The following is an 18,325-nucleotide window of genomic DNA, read 5'->3' as shown; positions in this document are numbered from 1 at the left end:
CACGTGGAACCGGTTACACGTCGGTTAGAAGTCCCGGTTCCACCTGTAGAGAACACTGTAAACGTTGACGTTGACGTTGACAGCCCGAGTCCGGACCGCTCGCAGGCAGTGTCTCGGTAGAGCAGGACTCTGTCCGTCCTCTGGGCTCTGGTGTCTCTGTCCTCTCACGCCATCCTCAGATACAAACTATTCATTTAGCCGCCGTTCCCGGAGTCCGAGGCGGGATTACTGCTAAGCCGGCCGTCACGATGAGAGCCGCCGCCTGCCGTCCTCAAGGCCGCCGTTTGCTCCGGACCGTGATACGGTGGATTAAGTGCTCCGGCGCACGCTGCCGAGCACGCCGCCGCCGCCGCAGCGACGGCTTTGAAAACATTCCTCTGGGACTCAATTCAGACCTCCAGTGGTGTAAAAGCATTTTCACTTGATTGACTCCTCGGTACGGTCGGCCTTCCGCTCCCCCGTCATCAGAACCGATACGGAGCGGCCGGAGAAAAGCAATCAGAGCAGCGGAGCACGAACCGCTCTGCTTTAACGACGGAATGCATGATCCAGAGAGCAATTTATTCCCAGTCCCGGGCGGTTCTGAGACAGAACCAGAACCACGGCGCGTCGAAATGACGAGCTGCTTCCTTCTTCTCTCACATACCTCAACACCTGTGTTCCTGATCCGACGGTGATTCGCGCTGTGTGCAGAACAAAAGTCCTTTTAATGCACGGCACGTGCACGGCGTGCACGGCAGACGGATCAATAATTAACATCTGAAATCACTCACTAATGGCTTCCATCGATCGGCTGCAGAGCCAGAACTGGTCCTGCAGGACTCCACCAGGCTGCTGCTTCATGACGGCTTCGTCCAGTCTGAAGATAAGCAGCTTTTACATTCATCATAACTGCGTTAATCTCATAATTACAAGTGGAAAGAGTGTATTAAATTACAGAAAGAACAATGTCCAGCAGCGCTGTCCGCTCACTGTCCCGCCTGGTTCTTAATTCGCCAGTTTAAGTGACCTATTATGCTCTTTAATGGTTTTTTCTTTCTCTTCCAGACTCCGACGCACCGTTAAAGTCCGCGGCAGTGACTTCCTGTTAATGAAGAGCGCCGCTGGAGGGACTCGGACTCGTTAAGAAGCCGTGTCGACGCGCATTTTCTGTTTTTGACCGAAAAGCTTTGTCTCTTTTGCGTCTTCATGGTCTGATTCCTGTTTCTGTCCGCAGCAGATCACTTCACACACGACGGAACATGTGGAACAAAAGACCCAACAATTCAAAACCAGTCAGTTTTCCTCTGAACACCGACCCGGCCTCACTCCAGCTCTTATTGTTGTAACGCAGCTCACTTCCTGCTGCTCGACGCCGCCTCTGGCTGAAAACGCTCACATGACTCCGTCCTGGAACTGTCCTGCCTCCAGAGTCACTCTGATCTTCCTGGACGCCTGTTGATGCCGTCATTATGGAAATGATTCTAATGATCACCTCCAGAGGGACGCTCCCCGCCCGCCGAGCCGCCGCCGCCCTTGGTGGCGTCCGGCGGCGGCGGAGCTCAGAACAGCTCCCCGAACATGGCCGCGGCGTTGTGACCTTCAAGCAGGTGAGATTATGCTGAATTTTTCAAAAACCTCTTCAATTATTCATGACAGTTTGCTCTCAAACGGTTCTTCCACCGCCCCGTTTCCTCCGTCCCCGGCGAGGAGCGCCGCTCGGCCGACGCCCCTTTATGAACTTGTTGTATTATTCATCAGAAGACGTCCCCGTCCGTCCCCGTCCATATTCTAATGCCGCTGCACGCAATTACACCACAAATAACTTAACGTGTCCTCAGCACAACACACACACACACACACACACACACAAAACACACGAGAATGTCACCTGTGTACAACACACACGTGTGTGTTCTGCCCGCCTCCTGGGGAGGCAGAGCCATTATTCTTTGACAGGTCGGTGAAACCGAGCCAACAAGCAAAGCGGCGCCTCGCCGCCTCGCCGCCATGCTGCACGCCGCTTTCCCCTCACAGGCTCCGCCTCGTTTCAGACGGAGCTTCGGCTTCGGGGAAATTCACTGTCATCCCCGCACACAGAAAACCATCAGCAACAAGCAATATCTGTGTCTCTTTGAAAGTGTCAGCATGTGACGGCGCGCCGCCGCCGCCGCCGCCTTGCTCTTCCTCAGCCCACCTGGCAGCACCACAATGTGTCCACTGATGCTATCTGCTGCTGAAACACTCCTCACACACTTCCCTCCACAAACATGTTGTTTTTTTGGCTTCTGTTGATTCCAAACAGCAGGAAATCACTTCCTCTTTTCATCCCTCCTCAAACCCTCTGAATCAGGCGGAATGACTGCAGAGAAGCCGCGTCTGCTTCAGAACGGGTTTTTCTTTCCTCTGCTTCAGGAAACGGATTGTGAGTCTGCAGGGACTGCTGAACGCCAAGCAGCTGTCTGTCCTCGCATCGCTCCGTTCCCAGCTTCAGACAAGCGAACAACACCGTTTAGAGGGTCGACGACACCCGTCTGGGTACCGGCAGACCCGACAGGGACGAGTGGGGAGGAGGGAGGAGGGAGGGGGGAGGAAGAGAGGGAGGAGGGGGAGGAGGGAGGAGGGAGGGGGGAGGAAGAGGGAGGAAGAGGGAGGGGGGGGGAGAGGAGGAGGGGGGAGGCTCCCTGTGGCTCAGGTCAGTCTACCGCCATGGAGAAAAGGTCTTTTTTCAAGCTTCAAGGTCATATCAACTTATGAGGACCTCCCGTCCAGCAAGGCCCCGAGAAGACACCGTGTCTCATGAGAAGCACAGCTTTTCCACCTCCCAGAGCTGATACCTGAACGAAAGACGTCTGATCAGTCCCCGTCCTGTTGACTGATCGTTCCAGGATGTAAGGATGAACGGTGAGAACGGTTACGAGCTGCAGCCTGGATTAAAACACCTTCTTTAGCGACACCGACTCCGTTTCCTGGGAGATGAGTGTTAGCTGCTGTGCAGCCGCTACACTCTGAACGCTGGCTGTTCTTCACGTTGCTGTGATCGATCGCCGACTTCAAACTGCAGTAGAAACTGCATGTGGATCAGAACAGACTCTGCCGCTCCTCACACACTCCAAAAGACTGACGGGAAGATTTAATCACCAGTCAGGAGTGAATCTTCCAGTTCATCGCCGAAACCAAAATGTCATTTTTCATTCACAAGCAGCCGAAGACGCCGGAGCGTGGGGCTGACAGAGTGCAGTGAAGACGGCCTTTCCTCACATTCTGTCATCCGCTCATCGTTAACTCCTGAAAACCTTTTATTTCTGCTCCAACATGGACTCAGATTCACCGGCTGTGGACAGAAGACTCAGCGAGTCTCTCAGCTTATCAGAAGGCCACGGTGGCAAAGAAACACTGATAAAGCCAAAAGTCCAAAAAAAAAAGTCGTTCATGAGGGTTAAAAATGCCCTGAGCTGTGACTGCAGGCGTCTTTCCCACAGACCCACTGCTGGCCGTGCTCTGGACTACAGCACGGGGGTCAGAGGTCATCCGGCTGCAGCTCCTTCACAGACTCCAGGGTGATGGACGTACTTTCCTCCGGTCGCAATAAGAGAGTGTGGCCCTCCTGAAGAGGAAGTTTTATGGCTTTAATAAGGCGGAAACCGGATTCAGCTGCTAGTAAAATAGACGGCATTAATAGAAAAGCTCACATTAAAGTCTGAGGAGGTGCAGCAGGTGGAGGATCACCCGGGTGAGAGGAGACTCTGGGGGGGGGGGGGGTCTCAGGTGGACTGGAGCAGCTTCCTGTGATCACGGCGGTGATCATGCTGCTAGTGATGTGGTTTTATGAGGCTCTCATCCTCCATCTGCTCCTCAGGACCCCCCCCCCCCCCACCACCACCCGCCTGGGCCCTGCCCTCCCCCGCTGCCTGCCCGTTAACCCCCCCTCGCCCCCGCCGTCACGCTGATTGATCGGCGTTTCCTGGAGAGAACACATGACTGCTCCTCCACTTCAGGTTGCTTTTGTTTCCAAGTGTGTTTACTGCAGCGTTTCCATTCAGCTGTGTGTGCAGACATTTTAATGAGCAGGACGGAGGTGGAGGTGGTGGAGGAGGAAGAGGAGGAGGAGGAGGAGGAGGAGGAGGAGGAGGAAGAGGAGGAGGAGGAGGAGGAGGAGGAGGTGGAGGGCTGGCTACGGATGGCAGGCCATGTGTAGAACGACTTCATTAAGGACTCAGCGAGTCCAGGTTACAGCAAGCAGGAGTCGGTTAATGTGTCAAAGACTGGAGCCGCCATGTTGACAAGAGGAGGGGCAAGAGGGGCGGCAGGGGGACGTCTCGGGGACGGGGGGACGGGGGGACGGGGAGGACTTGGATTGTGGGATTGTGTCTGAATCCACTGAGAGTCAGGGACACTCAGCACACCGGCGCCTCCCTGAACGGCGGCTGTTCCTCCTCTGGGCTGTTGATTCTGCTGTTCTGGACCTTCGTCAGCAGAACAAGCAGAACCGGTTCAGGTTCTGAGACCTGGACCTCTGTTTCCATGACAACGCCCTCAGTGAAGATCCAAACTTTCACAGCGCTGGGTGTCTGTTTCCGACAACCGGACTCAGAGTCACTGAAAACGCAGCTTCTCTCTTGAGGTGCAACTTTTTGAAAACACTGACTCCGTCTGCATGGAAATATTAAATATTAACATCATTTAAAAATGTGTCCTAATTAGTTGTTTCAGTCTGTTAATGAAAAGAACTTCTGCCTCCTCTCTGGGTTCTCTGAGCCCCGGGTCCCGACGATCCACCCACTGCTGCTCCTCCACCCTCCCTTTCTTCTCTGACTGTCTGTTTCAGTCTATAAACAAATAAAGTTGTAAATAAAGCGCTGCAGGTGTTTTTCTCTCTATTGTTGGATTTGGTCACTAAAGACCGTCGTCGGTCGTCCAGCGAGCCTCCAAAGGTTAATATTCAGTCTATGATTTGGAAAAAAATCACAATGCGCCCCGTTTCCATGGAGATGGCCTGCTTCTGCTGAAGTACAGGAATGTTATTGATGATCACAGTACAGCGAGTCCAGACGCAGACCTGAGGTCAGCCGCACATCAATCATGAAAAAAGAGCTTTTAAATGAGAGAGCTGAACCTGAACGCTGCTGCTGGTCCAGGAGACGACAGGTGGACGGCGTGAGACTGGCTGCCGTCACAGACGAACCCCACAGTGTGTCTCAGAGCTCACCTGTCCACCTGTCCACGTTGAAGACGCCAGTCAACACTTTAAAAGCCGCTCGGCTGCGACGTGACAGTGATCAGCAGGAGAAACGCTGCATGAATCAGTATCTGTCAGCTTCACGCTGAATGTGGTTTACAGTCTCAAACAAAAGACATGAGATAAGCAGAGCTGACGGGGGCGGAGCCTGTCGTCTCATCTGAATCCTGATGAGCGCTGATGGATTCGTCTGCTGAGCAGTGACCCTGCAGTCGAACGGCGACTGGCGTCTACGGTGGCCGCGTCCTTCAAACCGCTCCCGGGTTCCAGTCGGGCCTCGGCGCTCCGAACCTGGACGCTCCGGAAGATCAGAGTCGAGCGAAACACTCGAGACCAACGGCTTCATTACGGAGAACAAACTGGTGCGAAGAACCAGAAGCTCCGTGAGTTTCCTCAGCCGCCGCCGCCATTTAATCCTCCTACCCTGAAGCAAAAACACCGACAGTAAACCCCAGCAAGTCGTTTCACCGTGTCGGAGTGAGAACAGGCCTGAGCAGCGACGCATGATTCAACTGAATATATTCACTAAAACCTTTTCGATAAAAGATAAAAGCTGGGAGCAAACCGCTCTCCAGCACCCAGCAGCCAGCGAAGACCTTCCCTAAAACCTCCGTCAACGCTTCCTGAAGGGATTAAAAACGCCACACAAATCTGCCATGAATCAGGAAATAAACGGAGTGTTGATTTGTTTTTGTTGCACAGTCTTAATCAAAGCGCTGGGCTGATGCAGCAGGCCTGACGCTCGCCGCCGTCTAATAATAGAGCCGTCACTGCAGCGTCTGGACGCTTTAAGACGAGAGAACAGACTTCCTCTCCTCGTCTTTATCCTCACTGACCTGAAAATGTTCATCCAGAACCGGAAACCTGTTGCTCACCAGAGAAATGCTGGATACACTAAACTTAACTCAGTATTTATTTGTTCTTGATGTATTTAAATGTTTATTGCTTTCGCCAGGCTGTTTTTGATCAGAGTTAAAGAGATGATGGCGTTCAGACATGACCTTCCACCACGGGTCTTCACTGTGATCAGCCACATTCACAAAGGAAACACAGCAAACGGAAATACAGCAGAAATAAAGATTTACAAACTGAATCACTGAATCCTGGAGTCTTGAGTCCAGATTCACCAAATGAGTGAGTCGTCTGCGTCCGAGGGAGCTGCCAGGCAGACTGGTGGTTCGGTCTGCCTCCCTGGAAGCCTCGACTCTGTTCCAGATGTTCTGCAGACCTCTTTATCTGAGCTCTGCCGGTGTTTCAGGTGTGCTGTGAGTCCAGCAGGTTCTTCCTGTGGTTTAGTTCAGGGACAGGCTGTGATCCGAGACGTCCAGAGTCAAGGCTGGACACCAGGGAGACAGATCAGCAGGTCCACCAGGTACATCGAGACGCCTCGAGGCCAGGAGTCTCTGAAGGGGTTGGCGGATCACATTCAGGACCTCCCAGTTAAAGGTCCAGTGAGGGAAAACTCTGATCAGCCACAACATTAAAAACAGAATGAAGGAATGGACTCTATCAGACCTCTGAAGGTGTCCCAGTGATATTCAGGTCTGGACATGTTCTAAAACCTCGCAGAGGATCCACGATGCCTGGAGACCAGGCGGATCTGTCCCTCCAGTCCTCCATCACCTTCCTGCCACCTGCTGCTAAAGCAACGATGCAAAGTCTTGAAAAAAATGCCATGAAAGCGGAAATCCACTGAAAGACTTGAAGGCCCAACAGGTGCAGAGATGTTTGTGGTTTTCAGGGAGGAATCCATCGCCGTCGATCTGGCTGATGTGTGAAGTAGAAAGCTCCGTAATGATTTATCCTCGTCAGATGTTCCGATTCCCACTGATCACGCCATCCGGTCACAGAGCCACAGGGTTTGATCCAGAGCAAGACGACAAGTCGAAACATCCCGTCAGACACAGAAACTTTCAACCACAAGAAGAGGAAGACTCCCAACAGAAGCCAAAGCCTCTGGAGTGAGTCTGCGATCACAGAAACACAAGAAGCAAGACTGATGTCAGAGAAGAAATATGGAACGAGCTCCCGACTGGATCCTCTGAACGCTCAGAGCAGCGTTCTCCTTTCACACAATGAACTCTGGCTCCACTGAGCTTAAAGGTAGAAGCTCTTCAAAGCCCAGAGTTTCCTTTCTGAGCTAAACCTTCGGAGTCTATGCTGCAGACTGATGAAATCCATCTCTTGGCTCACACACTGCAGTTCCAGGACCCCAATCCTCATAAGACCTTTCACAAAAACCAATTCACTTAATGTCAGCCGTTCGGCTGTAGCAGAACACCTCTTGTAGAACACAGAAACAGCCCTCCTGCAGCTCCTTGACATTAATTAGGACAGAGACTCCGTAAACTGAAAGGTCATTCTGAATCCCGTCTGGCGTGGGCCTTAAAGAGAAGCTCTGGATGAATGAACCTGCTGGACCGGCCCTCCGGACGGGGACGGCAGCGTCTCCCCACGCTCAGCGGAAGATCCGTCCCTGCCGGGGACCTCGGGTGTCAGAGGACATCGAGAACTCGGCGTCTGATCGGCAGGAACAGTCTTCCAGGAGCCGAGACGGCTCGGAGCGAACAAACAGCCGAGGATTCGTTCTGTATTCGCTCCACAGCGCCGCCCTTCAGGTTAACGGGTCAACACACTCATTGACATTATCATAACAGGTGATTTGAAAATATTGCATCAAGGTCACGGCAGTTATCCCCTCGCCGATACTCCCGGCGCTTCCCTGGATTTCAGCGAAAAGCCTCCACAGAGAGCGAGTGGCTGCCAGCAAACAGACTTTAAGTAAACATCTGTTTGTTATTCACCTCCGTACTCCCACTCACAGTCAATAGGGACTGGACAGCATCCCAGAGCGCGCGCACACACACACACACACACACACACACACACACACACACACACACACACACACACACACACACACACACACACACACACACACACACACACACACACACACACACACACACACACACACACACACACACTAATCCCTGGTTAATTTAAAGCCTTCCGTCTGCCTCAGTTGAATTTTACTGCAGAGGAAATTTGCAAATTAGACAAATATCAGAAGGTGCAGACTAAAGGAAGCTGAATTTATGTGAAAAAGTGCTGTTAGTCAGTAAAAATAAAAGGATCTGAGCTAAACGGTCAGCCGGAGCCGGCCCACGGCTCGGCGCACACACATGGAAATTCCCTGCTTGCTGGAATTGGCTTCCATTGATTGTGGGACGGGAGTCGCGGCGGAGGAGGCCGGCTGTGGCGCTCCGCCGCGGCTAACGAGCACAGAAAGTCGCGGCGGCAGCAGCGGCAGAAAAGCCTCTTAATTTGACATTTCTCTCTTCCCATTGTCTCCTCTGCCGGTGTGGAGGGAAAACAAAGCCGGCCTGTTGTACTTGCCCTTTCTCCACCTCGACACTGAAGAAGATAAGCAAATTGAAAATAGCCGGGGAGGACGGGAGGCAGGAAGCTCCGGGAGCCTTTGATTTGGACGCCGGTGATAAAGGGACACATAAATAAAGATGAGCTGACATGTCGAACTGAACAGTGTGCAGAAGTTAGAAAACACGCCGCTGCTTTTCTCGGGACTGGATCATCGTGCCGCCGCTGCAGAGCAGCAGCTCATCCCCGTCCTGCTGCAGAGCTGCAAGGTGAATCCAGATGACAGGCCGAGCGATTTCCCTTTATCCCGCCGGCTCCGGGGAGCCCGGGGAGCCCGCGGTGGCCTTCAAACCAAAGGTTTACAAAGGGAGGAACAACAGAGGGAAGGGAAGCCGTCCCCCAGAGTGCTTTGCTCAAGAGCAGCTCGTCTTTCTTCACGCATTCAATATTGATGTGTGGTTCAGGTGGAGCGAGTGTGTCGTTTCATCTCGGAGGGCGAGAGCCTCGTCTGGAGACGGAGACGAAGCTCAACCCGTCCAGCAGCCCGTCTTCTGTCCTTCACCTCCCGCTGTCACTCGGCCACGTCTCTATTAACCAGCATCCAGAGGTGAAAGGTTCAGCTCCGCTTACAGGCCAGCAATAGTGTGTGTGTGTGTGTGTGTGTGTGTGTGTGTGTGTGTGTGTGTGTGTGTGTGTGTGTGATTGTATGTGCTTTCAAGAGACATTTTATCTCCTCTCTATAAAAGTAGACCTGTTTCATGAAACTGATGTGAGACCATCTTGAAACCACCGTGAGACCAAAACAAAACCACCAAGAGACCACCACGAGACCAACTCGAGACCAATACGAGACCACCAAGAGACCACCACAAGGTCACCAAGAAGCGAATACAAGACCACCATGAGACCAATACGAGACCACCAGGAGACCACCATCAAACCACCAGGAGACCACCAGGAGACCACCAGGAGACCACCGTTCATTCATCTACAGATTCAGGAGTTCTCGGAGTGTCTCGTTTGCGTCTCCTGGATTTGAGACAGCTGATCTCGGCCCGGATCTCTCGCAGAAGGGACACCAGTAGAAATGAAGAGCCGGTCCTCTGAAAGCTGAGGTGAGACGGTGTGTCCTGGAGGGACGGGCTGAGAGTCCAGCTCCTCCTGTCATCGTGACGTTAATCAGGAAGTGTCCTCAGGACCGTCTGTCCTGCTGTCCAATGAGCAGCCCCGTCCATCAGGAACTCTCTCTGAATACTGTAATCTTTAGAGTACGAAGCACGGTCCCAAAGTTCCAACTTTAATTTGGCCTGACTTTTTATTGACAGAATCACCGTCTGAATAACTAATATATTCATGAGGTTTTTGGCATTTTATAATGATGTGACATACTTATTTGAAAAACGAGTCACATCCTCAAAGACATCTGCATAATGAAGCCACAGACATTATGGCACACAATATGAATGTCACAGGAAAAAAAAACCAGGATAATCAGGAGGCTGAAAGCAGGATCACACTTTTTTTAAAGCTCTTTGATGATTTCTGATTAAAAAATTATATATTTGAATTATCTGGGATCACTGTATTCTGAAAGGCATACAGTAGGATTAACACAAAGGAACAACACAACTCCATTTCTAAAAATGTTTTTTATTTATTTATTCGGTTATTTGGACTAAAATCTAATGATTAAATGATAACCAGGCTGATCTGCAGGTCTGGGTTTTTAAAAAGGCCTGGGATCATAATGGGCTGATGTGTTCCGACTTTCTGTTCCTTCTCCACTGGTCTGGTTCTCACACAGTCCAGACCCTTTAAACTGATCACACAGGTGGAAGAACCGCACAGGTCCATGTTTACAGCTGTTTACGTCTGCTGGTGGAGCTGACGGAGCAGCAGACGGTCTGTGCTGAAGATCAGATCAACAGTCAGCAAACCAGCACATGCAGGGTTCTGGTCCCGGTAAGCTGGAGGATCAACGGACTAGACCAGCTTCTGTCCTCCAAGATTGAACAGATTCAACCCTCTATCGACATAGCCTGACACGCCAGATGGACAGTTTCATGTCCGCCATGGAAATATTACACAAGTTCATCTGGTTAGCCGCTCTTCCGATTTGATTTCAGAGACGGGACCTTCAAAACAATCTGTAGCCGGCGATTGGACGACCGTTCGAACCAAAGAAGAAGATTGGACGACCGTACTGATTGACACGTGACACACTCACCACAGACCAATCCGCATCAAGCCACGGTGTGACGGAGCTTATGTGCTGCTGAGAAGCAGCAGACGTCGTTTCCTGATAAAAAGACTTGAAGTGATGTTCTGTGCTCCTCTTTCAAAGAAGAAACTGAGTCGCTGTCTTATAAAACTGCAGATATTGCCGTGTCCACGGAGATCGCTTCGCATGCCGCCATTGTTTTCAAACTTTGGGGCGCTTCCCGCTGTCGTCACGTCTTCTCGTCACTTCCGCTCCTCCCGCAGCTCCCGCCTCTTTCCCCTGATTGGAATTTTAACAGAGTGAAACCATTGGTGTATGGAGCGCTACAAGATGGGATCTGCAGGATTTAGGAACTGAATCAGGCCCGTCTGCTATGCAAGGTTACTATCGACAGGTAACACACCAACTTCAAGCCTCCACAGTCAAACAACAGACCAACTTCAGTCCTACATAGACGAGCAACAGACCGACTTCCATCCTCCATAGTCAAGAAACAGACCAGCTTCAGATCAAAGGAAAACTGCCACACTCATGAGCAGAGTGTCAAAAGTTCATGTTCACTTCCAGCATCGTTGCTGAGAAAGACAACTGATGAAAACACTTCTCTTTTAAAATCCTGGATTTCCTACACCAGACCCAGAATTTCTAAACCAGACCACAGTATGGCAGCAGACCCAGACTCCCGGATCCAGACCTGGTCACTCGATGTCTGGCCTTCAGCTTTTAAACGTTGCTCTCAGTCGGACACCAGACTTGACTCGGAGTCTTGAGACTCGAACCGCAGACCTTTCATGCTGTAATCAGTACTCTTTAACACTTTTCTAACACCAGGGTCTTAACAGGCAGAAACAGATTCTTTAAAAAAGAAAACTGTGTCTTTAATCCAGACCTACACTCCTGAAAGAACGGGTTCTGTTATTTTACACTTGGATCCTTTTAACTAAATTCAGATTCTTTCAAATCGACTTTAAATTAAAACCTTACAGGAATCTTTAAAAAGAAGTGACGGATTCTTTCAACAGGAGCAGGACTCCTGCAGCTGGAGTCTTCAAACTACACCAGGACCCTTTCAGAACGTCAGACTGCAAAACTTCAGCTCTTTAAACTGAACTCAGTCAAAATGAACCTGAATTCTTTGTAGCAGCTCAAACAACGTTTCACCAAAGACTCAGTCGAAACAGCCTCAGAAAACCTGCTGCACTGCCTGGTCCAACGTGTTGGACAACATGTTCAAAAACTCAACTGGTTGAAACCAAACCAGGATTTCTTTGTCTGTAAACTGAGGAAAGGTTGACCTCCTCCATCTGAACGTCTTCTCCTGCGGCTCATCGTTCAGCCCTCGGTGTTGTTCTCGGTCCTTTAGTAAAATCCTGTTTTCTCCACTTTCCTCTCTGAACAGGACTGATCCCTGAGAGCAGGGAGGGGAGACCTGCTGCTCTCCTCTCAGTTGGCTTTTCTAAAAGTGTCAGATCAGCCACAAACGAGGAGAATCAGAGGCGAAGAACAATCAGCCTGAATCTGAGGACAGAACGAAGGAAACATGAGCAGAACCTCAACGCCTCGTCTCCACTGCTCCTCTGAACTCTTTAATTCTGTTTCTGAGAAGCTGAACCACCACAGGTTCCCGACTTACACGTTACTATTCCAATTATTTTAGCAGGAACGTCTCTGAGAGTCACATTTCTCTCCGTTCGAGGCGATTTGCACCGTCTGTGTGTTTTTCTGTTTCCGGAGTCGTCCGGACCCACACACTGCCTCGCTCTCCGTCCGTTCGGACCGCCATGAGCCACAGCCCGGCCCTCCTCGGCTCTCTCCAGAGAAATCTAAGAAAGCCTTTTGGCAGACCGGCTGGTGAGTCCCGGAAGGCCGAGACGGGAACAAATCGAAGCCGTCTGCCGCCTCGAAACAGAAAACTCTGGAACGAGGCGTCGCATGGCCCCCGGCCGGACCGACTCCCTTCAGACGTCTCTGGACGAACGACACGGGAAACAGCAACAGGCCGTCAGATCTGCAGAAACACAACGAGTCGGCTGAGTTTAATCTGCAGACAGAGAGCAGCTCTCTGACTCCGATCTGCAGGAAACGGTGTTTCAGGGAGCGGCGTTAGATTAAAGAGTGCACGTGAAGCAGGCCGGGGCTCGGGGCGTCTCTGCTCTGGAGGGTCGGAGGTTTCAGCCTCTTTCAGGCCTGAAGGCATTAAAGCAGCTTCCAGGAGAAATCACCTCCACCGGCCTGAGAATTCCTCTGAAAGAGAGATTATCATTGAAAAATTAAATATCTGTTGGAGTTGGGACAGTATGTTCTGAAACATAACTCAGTTGAAACTATTCCTTTAAAAAATCTGATTAAATAAAGTGTATTCCTCTGAGACGGTGTATTTCTTAATTTCCACGTTGAATTAAAAAAAAGACTTGATTGATTAAAAGTTAAATTATTGAATTAAATGAAAGTTTAACAGTTTGACAATTAATCTTTTCAGCTGATTTATCATTTTCAGTCATGTCCAGTTCTAGTCAGACGTGTTGGAGGCAGAGGAGTTCCTCCTCTGATGAAGACTGTCAGCTCTTCATCTCCCTCCGCCTCCTCCCTTCAGATGGACACTAAAGGTCCAGCGTCCGTCTCCGTCTTCCTGCCATCTCAATGATTTCATGTCCATTTCTTGCTCCATTTACGGGGCCATTATGATCATTATTTGTAAAACTAATCTGGATCATTTCAAAATAAACTCCTGTTCTACATGATTATAGGAGTCCGACTGTTGCAGGTTGTAAAAACAGACGAACAGCAGGTTTTAGATTTAACACATCAGCACATTCATTTAAAATAAAACAGAAAGAATAAAAATATTTGAATCCCATTGTGGACTGAAAATAATCTTTCATGTGAGAACATCCAGGATGCAGGAGCAGTGACGACGTTTGACGCTGCAGAGTGTAGATTAGATCAGATCCCTCCTGCAGAACAGATGATTCTCTTCAAACTCTGTTGATTATATTCTCAGCCGCAGACAATCAGTTCTTAAGAAGGCGGCGCTCCAGATAAACGGAGGCGTCGTAACATTTACACAGTAAATCTGGCAGCAGCCGTTTCCTCGCCGCCGGAGCAGAGCAGCCACTTGTTGGTGAACTTGTTGAACCTCCAGGTTTCCGTTCATGTCCGTCCTGTAATCTCATTTTTCATGTCCCTCCAGTGCGATGGTGCGTTTCCCCCTGACCCCCTTTCCTTTCCTTTCTACAGAAGCCCTCCCAGCAGGAGGTCTGTCTCCCCTCACTGTTCTCTCTCACACTGTGGCTGTTTCCAGGAGCCGCCGCCGCCGCCGCCAGCAGCCGTCCCTTTCAGGGGCCGGAGGAGACGGAAGCTTTGTTCCTGCTGAGAGCTGCTCGGCGTGCACGGCGCTCGGCGTGCACGGCGCTGAGCGTGCACGGCGCTCGCCCCCCAGACCAGGAACTCTGCCTCACTTGGACTCCGGGCCGTTCCGTCCACGGCGCTCTAACGGTTTTACGTAAGAGCGATCGCTCCGGAAACTTCCTCACATGGGAACACTGGCACCAGATGAGATGAAAAATAAAGCACTGAGAAGGAGCCTGTTGACGCCGGAGGGGCTATTAAATCAACCGTTTGCATGAAAACACAAATCAGGAGAGTCAAAAATCACGCCGTCAGACATCGTTTCTCTCAATGAAAGCAGCATTTTGTCAGGAAAGCTTTCAAACGACGGAACACAAGAGAAAAACTCCTTCCTGACAGGCGGAGGACTCGTTCTGCAGCTGGTGGAACGTCTCTGGACGGTTTGTAAAACATCAGCCGACAGATTCCATCAAACCTGCAGGACCAGCTTTACTCCCTTCAGCAGGAAACAGACGAGATTCTGGCTTTTTACACTCGGATGTGCTGCGAGGAAACACTGTGAGGCCTCTGTGTGTATGGACACACACACACACACACACACTCGAACACACCCTGTGTCCATCCTCCCTGTGGACACACACATTCTCTCCTCCTGTGGAATCATTACGCTCAAATGTGACGCTGCTCAAACTGCACCAAATCCAAACAGGAACACCTGTGTGTGTGTGTGTGTGTGTGTGTGTGTGTGTGTGTGTGTGTGTGTGAGCATGTGTGTGTGTGTGTGACAGTCGCCTCCAGGTGTTGTGACTCGCGGTGTGTTTCACCAAAGCAACAGGAGATGAAAACGCTGCTCAGCAGCCGCGTCAAAAGAGACGAGAGTCTGAAGACTCAACGTGACAAAAGCAGAGCAAATATTTATAAACCCCACACACACACACACACACACACACACACACACACACACACTCACTGGATGCACAGAGCCGTTTAGAAGACAGTACTGATTACTGTCTCGCTCAGTGCTGTCAAACATAAGGCCTGTGGGCCAACGCCGGCCCGCAGGAAGCTCTGATCCGGCCCACCGACACCACTGAGAGTCCAGCTGAGATCTGGGTGAAGCTGCCATGAGGGCTAGCTACCCGACTGCTATCAAGCTAGCCTCACACTCACAGCCATGCTGTCTGGAGAAAAATACCCACAATGCAGCAGCTGCGGGAGGCGTTTACTGGACGTGTCGCTGTATTTTCCACCAGAAGGTTTCATCAGAACTGGATCCATGTTGAGACTGGAGTCGTTTCCTTCAGGAGGCTCATTATGGCAAAGCTCTACTAACCCGGCCTCTCAGGATGAAACTGAACACACACACACACACTCACACAGCGAGGTGAGGAGCTGCATGTTCTTCCTCTGGATGAAACTGACAGTGCTGTGACTGTGTGGCTCCTGTTTCATTGTCGCAGTTATTCTGGTAAAAGCCTTTTTTATATTTATGTTCGTCTGAATTTAGCAGGGAAAAGTACAAATTTCAAATCCTGAGGCCAGAAAAACAAAGAGGATAAACTTCGAAGGGCTCCTCAGAGGAACTCGCCTCATCGGTGAGCCAGAAGAACCAAACGCGTCTTAAAAAACTCTGCCGGCTTGTTCTGGTCCGATCACTCATTAGAAAGCGAGCGGTTCCCACGCAGCGGCGCGTCACAGCGACCTGCCGCGGCGCCGGCGCTACGAACAGCCACAGATTACCTGATCTGCATCAGCTGATGAGCTTCGGTGCTGATTTAGAACCGAGCAGTGAGCAGCAAGTCCGGATCAGGACGATCACGTTTCCTTTTCACGACAACCTTTCAACCGCAGGGTCAAAGGTCAGCCGGGGTGAAGGCTCTGAGCGACCAGCGGCTTTTCCTGGGTTAAAATGTGCAGAAGCAGGAAACTGACGATCCGATCCGATCGATACTCAGGATACATTTGACACATTAAATAAACTCTCAGGTTGCCGTCTTTGCTTCAGTAATGTGGAACGTGGACACGTCTCCCAGATCACCGGCGATGCTGAGAGGAGAGAAACCCTCAGAGAAACATGCAGTGTGACCGACTGCGTCTGAAAGAGCAGAGTTTCATCACCGCGTCTGTTTTCAACACGTTTGAGAAGGTTTTTGCAAACCAGCCTTCAGCAGAGACGCCGCCGTCCTGCTGAGAAGATTCCAGGAGCTCAACTTTCAATATCAGGGCTCAGATGTGTGGCAAGATATTTCAATCAGCCTGCAATACGACAATATTCTAGACTCTCTCGGATGAAAGGATGAAAGGATGGATGGAGGGAGGGATGATGGAAGGATGATAAACTAAAAACTAAACTAAACTAAACCAAACTAAATTAAACTAAACTATCTAAACTAAACTAACTAAATACTAGTTTAAATACTAAACTATCCACAAAGCTGCCCTAGGAGCTAGAATGCTGTGGGAAGTACGGTGCACTGAGCCCTGTCCTCTAATGTCTGAATGTTCTTCCCTTTAGTCCGTTCATTGCTTTTCCCCTGTTGTCCCCCCCTTCGAGGGGGAGTCTTCTCCAGTTTCAGTTGCTGACTCCACTATTACGAGGGCCTATGAACAAGCTCCGTCCAGACCGGGAGGACACTCCTGTCAGTCCTGCCCGTGGACTGGCTTCAGTTCTACCTCTGGGATCCGTGGTTCCTGTGCTGGACCGTCCAACGGACTGTCCTCAACATTGTCCTAGGCTTTACTTCTTATTGTCTCATGCTAGCTGTTGCCAAAGCTGTCCGTCCCTGGGAGAGGGATCCCTCCATACTGTGGTTCTCCCCAAGATCTCTTCTTCTCCCACTGGGTTTCTGGAGTTTTTTCTTGCCGGATGTGAGGGTCTAAGGCGGTGGTTGCTTCGTTTTGTCTCCTTACTGTGAATTTGACATATTAACATTATGCTTATTCACTGTTTTTATTTTTACCAACCAATGTAACATCTTGAAGCCTCTGAGGGAACTGTTGTTGTGATACTGGGCTGTACAAAAATACATTGATTGATTGATTGATTGATGATGGATGATGGATGGAGGGATGATGGATGGAGGGATGATGGATGGAGGGATGATGGATGGAGGGATGATGGATGGAGGGATGGCAGCTCCACAGAGTTTTAAAAAGCAGTTCTTCTTCCAGTTCTTCTGGATCCTCTGCTCAGTCTGTGTTTCCTCCATAATAAAGGTGAAGGACAGTTTGTTCAGACTTGCTCTGGATTCTGTTCTGGTTTTCTTCAACAAGTGAAATCAGAGTCTCAGAAGCTCAGAACCGGCGTGTTGTGGGAATAAATTTATTTCTAATATTCTTATTCTGATGCTTAGACATGATATTCGAGGGTGAAAGTGCTGGAACATGAACGCACAGAACCTTGGTTGTGCAGATTTTGATAAACTGATTATGACCCTGAGAAAAGCTCCGGAGTCCCGGGAGGGTTCTGATGTTCTGTGTTCCAGGATGGCTATGAAAAACTACCGAGAGCCACAGCTTGAGAACCCGGCCTGAGAACGAGGGATCACGAGGGCCTTCTTTTCAAGGTGAGACATTTCCTTCCCCTTGAGGCCCTTCTGACTTTATATAGGTCTATATTTGAACCCCATCTAAATTACTGTAACATCACATGGTGTAATACTTACCCAAGTCACCTCCTAAAATTGCAAGTTCTACAAAAGAAGGCTATAAGAGCCATTTCTTGGGCTAAGTATAACTGTCCATCGGACCCTCTCTTCTATAAACATCAGCTTCTGAAACTCACTGAGTGCAACTTATTTCACAATGCCTGTACCATGTATAATGTCGTGTATAGACTCAATGTTAAACTCTGTCAGTTAATTCCTATTTCTACCCCCTCTCATGACTATAACACAAGGGGTAAATCACTGTTAAAGGGTAAAAATAGGAAGTTGAAATGCACGAGTTTTAGTATAACATGTAAGGGTCCACAGATTTGGAATGAGCTGAGTGAAGACCTTAAAATGTCTAGGTCTTTGCCCATTTTCAAAAAGAAACTTAAACTTAATCTCCTTCAAAAATATAATGGAACCCCGATGAGCTGACGGCTTATTTATGTCCTCTGGAACCCATGAGTATTCTGTATGCAATAATATATTGATGTGTGTTGTATTGTT

Source organism: Salarias fasciatus, chromosome 10, assembly GCF_902148845.1.
Source record: "Salarias fasciatus chromosome 10, fSalaFa1.1, whole genome shotgun sequence".
Lineage (NCBI taxonomy): Eukaryota > Metazoa > Chordata > Actinopteri > Blenniiformes > Blenniidae > Salarias > Salarias fasciatus.
The sequence above is the reverse complement of the archived record's forward strand: the minus strand, read 5'-3'. Positions refer to the sequence as shown.